The sequence below is a fragment of the Pongo pygmaeus genome, chromosome 4 (assembly GCF_028885625.2).
Source record: "Pongo pygmaeus isolate AG05252 chromosome 4, NHGRI_mPonPyg2-v2.0_pri, whole genome shotgun sequence".
Taxonomy (NCBI): domain Eukaryota; kingdom Metazoa; phylum Chordata; class Mammalia; order Primates; family Hominidae; genus Pongo; species Pongo pygmaeus.
The window spans coordinates 115,388,698-115,399,366 of NC_072377.2; the positions used below are offsets into that span (position 1 = coordinate 115,388,698).

A 10,669-nucleotide genomic window follows, 5' to 3' on the forward strand; every position below is an offset into this window, starting at 1 on the left:
GGCTCACCACAATCTCCACCTCCCGGATTCAATGAATTCTACTGCCTCAGCCTACTGAGTAGCTGGGATTACAGTTATGCACCACCACACCCAGCTAATTTTGTATTTTTAGTAGAGATGGGATTTCTCCGTGTTGGTTAGGCTGGTCTCAAACTGCCCACCTCAAGTGATCCACCCACCTCGGCATCCCAAAGTGCTGGGATTATAGGTGAGAGCCACCGTGCCTGGCAACACAACTAAATTTAAACATCAGCACTTTACCTTATTTTATACCTGTACTTTAAGTAAGGTTTTAATTTGAAATATCATTATTTCCTTATCTGAAGGAATAAAGGAAACAGGAACCCAGTGGAATGATGGTTTGGGAAGAACTCTTGGTGATGGCAGCTCAATAAATTTGGCTCCAGTATAGTTCTGATTCGCTTGAGATTTAAAAAGTAAGCTGGGGCCCAGGCGCGGTGGCTCATACCTGTAATCCCAGCACTTTGAGAGGCCAAGGCAGATGGACCGCTTGAGGTCAGGAGTTCAAGACCAGCCTGGCCAACATGGTGAAACCATGTCTCTATTAAAAATACCAAAAGTGGCCAGGCATGGTGGTGGGCACCTGTAGTCCCAGCTACTCAGGAGGCTGAGGCAGAAGAATCTCTTGAACCTGAGAGGCGGAGGTTGAAGTGAGCTGAGATGGCAACAGTGTACTCCAGCCTGGGCGATAGTGTGAGACTCTGTCTCAAAAAAAAAAAAAAAAAAGTAAGCTGGGACCTGATAAGCTAGAGTTCCAATTTTGATTATTTGGGAAATTTTTATTCTTCTCCCCATTTTGCATGCAGCTGCTGATGAATTCCACCCACGTCCTCTTTCTTTTTTCTTATGAACCATCTTCTGGGAATTCTGATCCTTGGCCTTCTATTAAGCTGCTGTTGGTTCTTACTAATATTTCTAGATTGCGGGGCTAGAATGTTATACCTCTCTCCACCACCCTTCTTCAGCTTCTTTGTCACCTTTCGGTCAGCTTTTTAGAGAGCAGGGTTTCCAATACCTGTCCTCTTCCTTGCCGCCAAGCTCAAGATAATAGATGTTGCTTTCTGATAGATCCTTTCCTTTGTCTCAGTATAGAAGTTCTCACAGGTCGATCTACTGAGTTCAACCTAGGAGCTGAGGCCAACATCTGAGTTTCCTCAGTACACAAGTTTGAGATAAGTCCTAGCAACCTCAAGCTCAGAACTATGGTGGCAGCAGCTCCTTCTCCATGTCAAAGTCTTCCTGCCTCTCCAGGGAGAGGCATGGACAAAAGCCCATGGGCACTGAGGAGTGAACTGCTGCCCACCCTGGTGTCTGCAACCCTACCTCCTCCTTCTGCCTCTACTGACCTGATATTTCTTTAGAAATACAGTTCCTTCTAAAATTTTGTAGCCTTTCAGTCTATTCAATGCCACATGTGAGCAACCACAGCCAAATATAGTATGGACTCATAATATTAATGTCTGAGAAATATTGTTTCCTGGTCACAGGTCTTCATTTTTCACACGTAGTCTTTCCTTTTACCTTCTGTCATCAGCAATGTGAAATCACACATCTGGAGGAAAAGCAACACCCTTTAATCTCTATCTACCAGCAGGTGTGCCTCCTTTGTGCAGCAGAGACCTGGAAGAGAGAGCTGGGAACCCAACACCAGCCACTGCTAGGGCTGCGGCTTCAGCTCTGACATGAAAGGCTTCAGTTTAAGGTAGGAAAGCAATGTGTTTTCTTCCCAAAGCTGGTAGACTCTTATCATATAGGCTTCTCAGACATCTTAGATTGCAGGCCACAGGCCCACACTTGCTCTCTTAGCTGTCAGAATGACTAGCTTTAGTATGAATTCATTTCTTTCAAGTAGGACTTTGCAAAACTCAGCAATAAGAAACCCACACATTTTAAATTTTCCTATTACTTCCCTTGATGCTGCAGCTACAATAAGCACAAAAAATAAATATTTAATAACCACATTAAAAATGTCATCAACTTCGCAGCTTGTAATGGGTGAGACCTGTCTACTTCTCTACCTTGTATTCCTGGCAATTTCACATTTTTGTTCCTTTTACTTGCAACATCCCACTTTCAGGTACCCCATTTTGCATCAGAGGAGAGGGCGCAGGCAAGCAATAGAAAACCCACTACAGTGGCTTAACCAGATGAATTTTTTTTTAGTCTGTGTAGGCTGCTGTAACTAAATACTGTAGACTGGGTGACTTACACAACAAATTTATTTCCCACTGTTCTGGAGGCTAGGGAGTCTAAGATTAAGGCGCTGCTCTTTTCAGTTCCTCAAATCTCTTTTTCTTCTTCTAAGACCACCAGTCCGATCAGATTAGGTCTCACCCCTATGACCCATTTAACCTTAAGTACTTCCAAAAGGACCTATCTTCAAATATAGTCACATGAGGGGTTAAGACTCCACATAAATTTTGTGGGTACAAAATTCAGTCTATAATGGCTTTCTTTAGGCAGAGAGAGAGTCCAGAGCTAGGGTAGTAGGTCCATGAAGTCATTGCTGTTCCAGGCTCCATCTGCCGCCCTACCTTCCTGTCTTTAGCATGTGGCTTCTGTTCTAATGGCCACAGGATGCCTATTTTACATTTGCCCACCTTACTGGCAGAAAGGATGAAGTAGAATTGCATGTTTATCAGGAAGCAAAATTTTTCCCCAGAAATGCCCAGCAGACTGTTGTTATCGACACTCCACTGATGAGAACTGTTTCATGTAGAGGCCCCTAACTGAAGGGCATGGGGTGCTAGTTGAGTTTTTTAGCTTGGGACAATTTTTCTTGGAACAAAATTTGAGTGCTGTTAGTAAAGGGGAAGAGGCTAATAGATATTGGGAAGATAAATCTCAGGGTTTGTTATAGGGTTCCTCCTGATAGGCTGATTATAACACACAAGCATTACTCAGTACAATTAAAATAAATCAGGAGCAGAGAGGGATCCTAATATTCTGGATTTATAAGTCTTTGAAATTTTATTTAATCCACAGAATGCTTTTGAAGTTTCCTCCAAAACATTTTTTTTTCTGTATTTCTATTCTCCACAAATATTTTTTTCTGTATCAGAACACAATTTGATTGAACACTAACTCTGATATTCAGAGACAGCATAAGATTTTGGTCACTAGTACTAGTCTTTATGTAAGAACCAAGATTCCTTGGAGGATAGCGGAATCCACGTATTGGACCCAGAAAAATTATGTTTCGCTGAAGTGAATGATAAACCGCTTCTGGGCAGAAGCACTCTTACTCTCTCGGAGTCCTCACTATCTAAGGAATGAGCTGCAATACCACATTGTGCCAGTAGATGACGACACCATCTAACATGTGAGGACTCCTCACCGGAAATCCCTTAAATTTCAAGCATCGAATTAGAAATTATTTTCTGTTATCAAGTATGTTAGTTTGACTTCCTACCAGTTGATTTTAGAAATGAGAAACATATATTCAAATAGTAACATTAAATATCAGAATTCGGTTGTGTATTTGTCTTTTACTTAGTGGTAATTTCTGCAAAATTAAAATCATCTTCAAGGCAATGCAAATGACTTATTACACGCGAGCACAAGTTTCCAGGTGAACAAACTGTTTTGTGAAGGAGCCAGAGGAAAACTGATTAGATGAGTTTAACTGTTGTGGCCACAAAGTCTTATGGCAGCCAGCAGTTTTCAATCTTGGCTGAATATTGAAATATATTTGTATTAACTGCCCAGATTAAATTGAAATAATGTAGGCAGTTAAAAAAAAAACCTGTCTGGTTCTTAACTCAAAAAACGCTCATTTAACTGGTCTACAGTATGGCCTGAGAGTCAAGCCTTTTAAAAGCTTCCCAGGTGATTCTATTTTGCAGCCCATATTGAGAACACCTGCCCTTGGCTTAGGGCTCCCATCACTCCATGTTGCAATTAGTTGCTTAAATGGGCCGATCTCACCCAAAAACTGAGTTGGTGATTACCTACCAGGTGTAATCTGTGAAACTAGGAAGTCCCTTGCTCCTTCTTAGGAAAAAAGCCATGGTGTCTGCACATCTACCATCATGAATGCATTTCTTCGTTGCAGAGAGAGACTGTAAAACAAACAAATCAATCGCAAAGTAACAGAAAAATTCAAGAGAATCACACTGTGAGCTTTATTCAACATTGTTATTAATTTGTTTTAATTGTGTTTCAGTGAATGTTTTTTGTGTGAAAGGGACATAAGGGAAGAGAGTTTTTGGAGTTTGACCATGTCGAGGAAGAAGTGAGCAAATGCTAAAGATTTGGGCATGGCTCAAAGAGGATATGCTCAGTGGGATCCAAAGATCCAGTTATGGGGCCACTGGAGAGCTCAGCAGACGGAAGAATAGGTTATAGAAGACAGGGAGACAATATAATCACTTCTTTAGTTAATCCTCAAAACAGCCCTACAAGAGAATACTGGCATTCTTTCTTTTTTTCTTTCTTTTTAATTTTACTTTAAGTTCTGGGATACATGTGCAGAACATGGAGGTTTGTTGCATAGGTATACATATGCCATGTGATTTGCTCTACCTATCAACCCATCATCTAGGTTTTAAGCCCCGCATGCATTAGATATTTGTCCTAATGCTCTCTCTCCCCTTGCCCCCCACCCCTCAACAGGCCCTGGTGTGTGATGTTCCATGTGTTCTCATTGTTCTTGTGTCCACGTATTCTCATTGTTCAGCTCCCACTTATGAGTGAGAACATGCGGTGTTTGGTTTTCTGTTCCTGTGTTAGTTTGCTGAGAATGATGGCTCCCAGCTTCACCTATGTCCCTGCAAAGGACGTGAACTCATTCTTTTTCATGGCTGCATAGTATTCCATGGTGTGTATGTGAAATACTGGCATTATTTCTACATCACGTACAAGGCAACCCAAAAAACAAGAGTGTGTTTCAATAACTTGGCCAAGGTCACTGTATTAGTCCATTCTTATGCTGCTATAAAGAACTGCCTGAGACTGGGTAAATTGTAAATGAAAGAGGTTTAATTGACTGACAGTTCTGAAGAGCTGTAGAGGCCTCAGAAAATTTACGATCAGGGCAGAAGGAAAAAGCAAACACGTCCTTATTCACATGGTGGCAATAAAGAGAAGAATGAGAACTGGGTGAAGGGGGAAGCCCCTTATAAATCCATCAGCTCTTATGAGAACTTACTATCACAAGAATGGCATGGGGGAAACCGCCTCCATGATTCAGTTACCTTCCACTTGGTCCCTCCCATCGCACGTGGGGATTACAGGATCTATAAGATGAGATTTGGCTGGGGACACAGAAAAACCATATCAATCACTTAACTGGGAAGTGGCAGAACTGCACCATTTGGGGTTCCAACCAATGCATTTCACCCTTCTCATTCATGTTTGCTGCCCTTATGAACTGAATGCCTTCAAGTCAGTTAGCTATATTTCCTTATTCACTATTTGGAATAATAGTGAATTATTCAAGGCCTAACCTTGAATATCAAATTTCAAAATAAGGTTTGGAGGGGACAGACATCCAAACTATAGCAGGCACTAGGGCCAGAAAGCTCATTCCACAATTCTGCCCTGAACACCTGCAAAGGCTGATGTCACAGGGACTAAATTCAATTAAGGAAGGCTTTCTCTTTCACTCAGGAAGTGACTACATAGAAATAAGTGGATATCTTGCTGCCATTCTTTTCCATTCAGTCTATTTGCTATCCAGTAGCCAGAGTAATTTTGATGAAGTATAAATGGAATTATGTCACTCCTCTCTGAAATCTTTCAATAGCTCCAAGTTGTCCTTAAAATTAATTACTGCAGATATCCTTCCCATGGCCTACCAGGCCTACGTGATTCTCTGCCTGTTTCATAAATCTCAGTTTACACCAGTCTGTTTCTTTGCACTGTAGTCTCTATCACAAGTGTTCAATAAACATTTTTAGTACTAAATTTTTGGAAAAAGAAGTGTCTGTCCATCTATAAAAATTACTGACACTCAGACACTGGGTCAGCTCAGACACTCAGCTTCTTTTCTGCTTCATACCCCTTTTCCACCTTTATTTCTGGCCCTTGCCCCTTCTCCTGTCCTGCCAACCTGGAAGTCAGTGTACTCATGTTTGTTTTTATTATTTACTTATCTAAAAAAATAAAATAAGACTAATCACTAGCCTATGGGGAGATTTTTACAGCTTTCACCCTTCCTCTGTTATTCCCCAGTTCTGTCTTGGTACCTGTTTGCTGATCTTTTCATTGTTATCTCTCTTTTATTCCCCTTTTGGAAGACCCATAACTCTGCCAGTCCTCCTGCTGTGACATCTAAGCTAGCCTACCCCTTCTAGAGGCTAGTAGTGCTACTGCCTTTACCTTATCTCTCATTCCAAAACAGCACAAATGCAGAGCCTGCAGACACAAATGCAAATCCCAGCCCAAATGCTTATTGGCCATATAAACCTGAGCAATTTCCTCAACCTGGCTTGAGTTTTCTCAGTTGGAAAAGGAGAAAATGATTGATTTTCAGGAATGTTGTGAAAATTAAATGACAGAAAGTATAAAACATCACAGTACCTAGCACAAAGAAAGTCTTCAATAAATTTGTTTCTTCTCCTTCCTACTCAAACCAACTGGTCTTGCGTTCCACTGTAGGGTGGACGCCAATTGGTTCACATGTCTGTTCAACATCTATTCTTCTTCCTGAAAACAACCTGATTTCCTTTTGATAGATTTATCTATCCTGTACAGTTCTGGCGGGGCTGTACATTGGTAGCCTTATTCTCTGTGGACTTGATCCAAACTTGTCCCGTTAATTCCTTTACCCTTAGGCCTAAGAAAAGACACATGGATAGAAAAAAAGATGGTGTCTGTATAGCCAGAGCTGCTCTTGCATCTGGTCCTGATTCCTCCCTGGCATCCAAACTTGGGTTTCCAGCCTCTGGTCCATTCCATAAAGTGCTTGTTATCCCTTTAATACATTCCCTATATTGCTTAAGTAACCCGAGTTGTTTCCTGTTACTTGCAAATGAAGAATCTTATCTGAGAAGTATTTCCCTGTGAATCTTTGAAGTCTCATTACATTTTACCTTGTTTTGTTGTAATTTGTATATTTGTAAGGCCAGATACTATCTTTTAAAAGTTTGTTCACATATTTTTTTCTCCCACGAGACCTTTCTTAATATGTCTACTTGTTAATTTTTCTATTATTCAAACTATGACTGATGGCATTAATAACCAAGAGTCATTATTTGAATATAGATCTCTCATTTTCCTTTCAAGACTCCAACAGAACTAAATCAACTTTCTTAGTGGAATGATAGCTGGCTGATCTAACTAGTTTCATTAACTAAACTCACCAGAATGACACATGCAAACTGCCTACCAGGTAAAGATATTTAAACAAGCAAGAGGTCTTCTCAATATACAGCGCTTTACATTCCCAAAAGTAACCAAACAAGGGAGATGAGGATGTCAGATTGAAGGATGCTTAATGGAGTCTTTCAGGTATTTCCTCCTGGGAGGTCAAAGAACACTCTACACATGTGGCAGCCCAACCTACCTACACACAGGCTCTGCATGAATAATAGATGCTTTATATGCAGACTCCTTGACCTTGAATTTATTATTTCCATTCTATAGGTAAAGAATAAATGGCTCATGGAACTTCAATGACTTGGAACACTGTATTCTGAATTTATCAATGTCTCCAAATCCTGAGCTTTTTCCACCTAACCTCATTAAAATGGTGATTAATGATAAGAGGTAGCAGAGGCTAAAAGGAATCATCATAGGGACTGTCAGGTGAAGACTGAATTCTAATACCAGCCCTGCCACTGTCCAGCTAGTTGGGTCACCTTCGGGCAGTCACTCAATTTGTTATAGGCTTTAGTTTTATTATTTATATTAGGTTGAAGTCTATGAAGTTGCTGTTTTTGTAGGTTACAAAAGGTCAGAGTTCAACAATTTGAGTAAAATGAGACTGTAGGATGAGTATAACAACATGATTTGTTTTTGTCTATTATTTTCCATAATTATAATTTGTGCTATGATCTAAATGTGTCCTTCAAAATTCATATGTTGAAACATAATTGCCAATGTGATAATATGAATTATAATATAAAAAGATAGAGCCTTTAGGAGGAGATTAAGTTATGATTGTAAATGGAATTAGTGACCTTATAAAGAGCTGGAGGGAACAAACTAGGCCCTTTATTGCCCTTCTGCCTTCTGCAATGTGAAGACACAGCATTCATGTCTTTTGTCCGTTTGCCCCTTCTGCCATGTGAAGATGCAACATGAATGCCTAACTCACCATACCCTGAATCTGCAGGCACCTTGATCTTGGACTTCCCTATGTCCAGAACAGTAAAAAATAAGTTGTTATAATAAATTACCTGGTCTCATATATTTTACTATAGCAGCACAAACAAAATAACACAGTTTGATAACCACCATGGTCTCTATGAAAAATTTTGCCATGATTAATGGTGATGACATTGCAAGGTCAGACAAGTCAGTTGATTCCTTGGGAGCTGCATTACTTAGTATTGACATAGGATGATTCCACCCGACCAGAAGCACAGTATGATAATTTTCTATTGTTTCGATGCAATACATCAAGACTTTAAAACTTGCATACCGAAGGCAAGGAAGCAGTGAATGCTAGAATAGCACACTGAAATCTTACTTCATCTGGTTATGTGAAAATTTAGAATAAGAATAAACAGGAAGAACCCAGGGAATTGATCTGAATTTCATTTTCCTTTTGCCTTTTATCCCAATTACAGAACCATTTCCAGGAGTGGCTGTCTCACGGAAAGCCCATGAGTCTTTTGTTGTAATAAGGACAGGAAGCCTAATGCTTTAGGATGCTGTGATTATGTTTTCCATGAGTGTTTTCTCAGAGGACTGGCTTCAGAACTCAGAAAATTCTCCTCAAGGAAATGAAATTGTTCTGATTTAAAAGTCATGGTTTCCACTGAAACTCGAGTGGTCTTTAGCTTCAGAAGTTTAGGACAGGAAGTGATGGGTAGAATCGAGTAAAGCTGAGGGTGAATGAAGTGGGAGATGCCATCTTTTAACTGTTACAAAGAGAGTCCAACTTGACTGCTTCCTATGTGTAGCAAGTTGGAATTATTGGAAAGTCTTCAGCATGGATGTCTGGTTAAGACAATGCAATCTAGATGTCAGCTGGGACATCTAGAGATATAAAAAAGTTATGACGCTGAGTTCTTCATCCATTTCTATTGCAGTGTAACAAACTATACCAAAATGTAATGACTTAACACAATCACCATTTTATTTGCTCATGATTCTAAGGGTCAAGAATTCAAGCAGGCCTTACTGATGACATTGGCCAGGTCACTCAGTCAACTGAACTAAGTTAGTTCCTTAGAGGTCCAAAAAGGCTTTATTTACGTATTTATATGTTGTATTTTTGTGCTTCTCTTGTATCCTGTTTCTCTTCATATGTGTAGCTTGGATTTCCTCACAAAACGGTGGTCTCATGGTAGCATGATTTCTTATATGGTAGCTGGTTTCCAAGGAGAACCATTCTCAGTAGCGAAATCAGAAGGCAGGGATCTCTTAAGGCCCAGCCTTAGATGTTATATGGCATCACTTCTGCTTCAGGTCATCCAGCCAGATTCAAGGGTATGGGAAACATATCTCATTTCCTAATGGCAGAGTGGGAGAAGTAACATTGCAAAAAAGCATGTAGAATGAGAAATATCATTAGGGCCATCTTGGAGAAGATAATCTACCACACTTGCCTTATGAGAACCTAAAGCCATTCTCATTATTTCTCTGATTTCTTGCTGCAGAGCACTTCATGGGAATGACTGAAGGCTTAATTGCAACTGCACAGCAATTCCATGTCTCCCTCTGCTTCCCCAGCTTCCTCTATGAGATTGTGGCTGAGACCACTCCCTAGTAAACTTCCTGCACACAATTCTCCACCTCAGATTCTGTCTCTTTGGAATTAACCTAAGAAAAATGTTTTTATGTACTTTTCCCTAGTGAGAGAACTGCTCTTCTGTCAGAGACATCTCTTTATTCTCTAGGAAGATAAGCACTAGGGTAGGCATGCAAAGGAGTCATTTTTGAACATCCGAATTAGAGTTTTTCAATCTATATCAGGATAATAATATTGAAATCCAGTATTTGTTGTGTGAGAAGAATTGTAAATTTCAAATTTTCTTTGCACATTTTATTTTTATATATGAAGAGACTAGCTGGGTGTGATTCCAGATTTTAGAATTAATTTAAAGAGGTAATGTAGACAGAATGCAAGGAGAGTTCCATTCACACAGAAAAGAAAGTCAGAAAACAGTGTGACTCTCTCCTGGACCAAAACACTGGAAATATGGTTAGTATCCCCAGAAAAAAATGTGACAGTCCCAGAGATAAGTGGCTTACTCCTTGCTTTTTTGGAAGACTGGAAAACTTCAAACTGTTTTGTAGATAATTGATTAGTAGTGGCTAAGGGAGAGATTTAGGTAAAGAAACAGACAAAAGTACTGCTCTCTGAGTCTGTCTTTGCTCTCATGCACAATAAAAGGTATCTGCATTTCCTGCAATCTCCCATAGGGAGCTCAGTGTTAGGCAAGCAGCAAGGCTGATATTACAAGGAGGTAAGGTTGTCAGTATTTCTTTATTCATCTGAAGAGTGGAGTATAGTCATTCTATCAACAGATGCAAT

The 10,669-nt window shown here is 40.0% G+C and overlaps 1 pseudogene; it reads right to left on the reverse strand.

The window, feature by feature from the left end:
• Window positions 1-267: 267 nt before the first annotated feature.
• On the reverse strand, window positions 268-1,573 carry LOC129036225 (proline-rich nuclear receptor coactivator 2-like; annotated as a pseudogene).
• Between the last annotated feature and the right edge of the window lie 9,096 nt (window positions 1,574-10,669).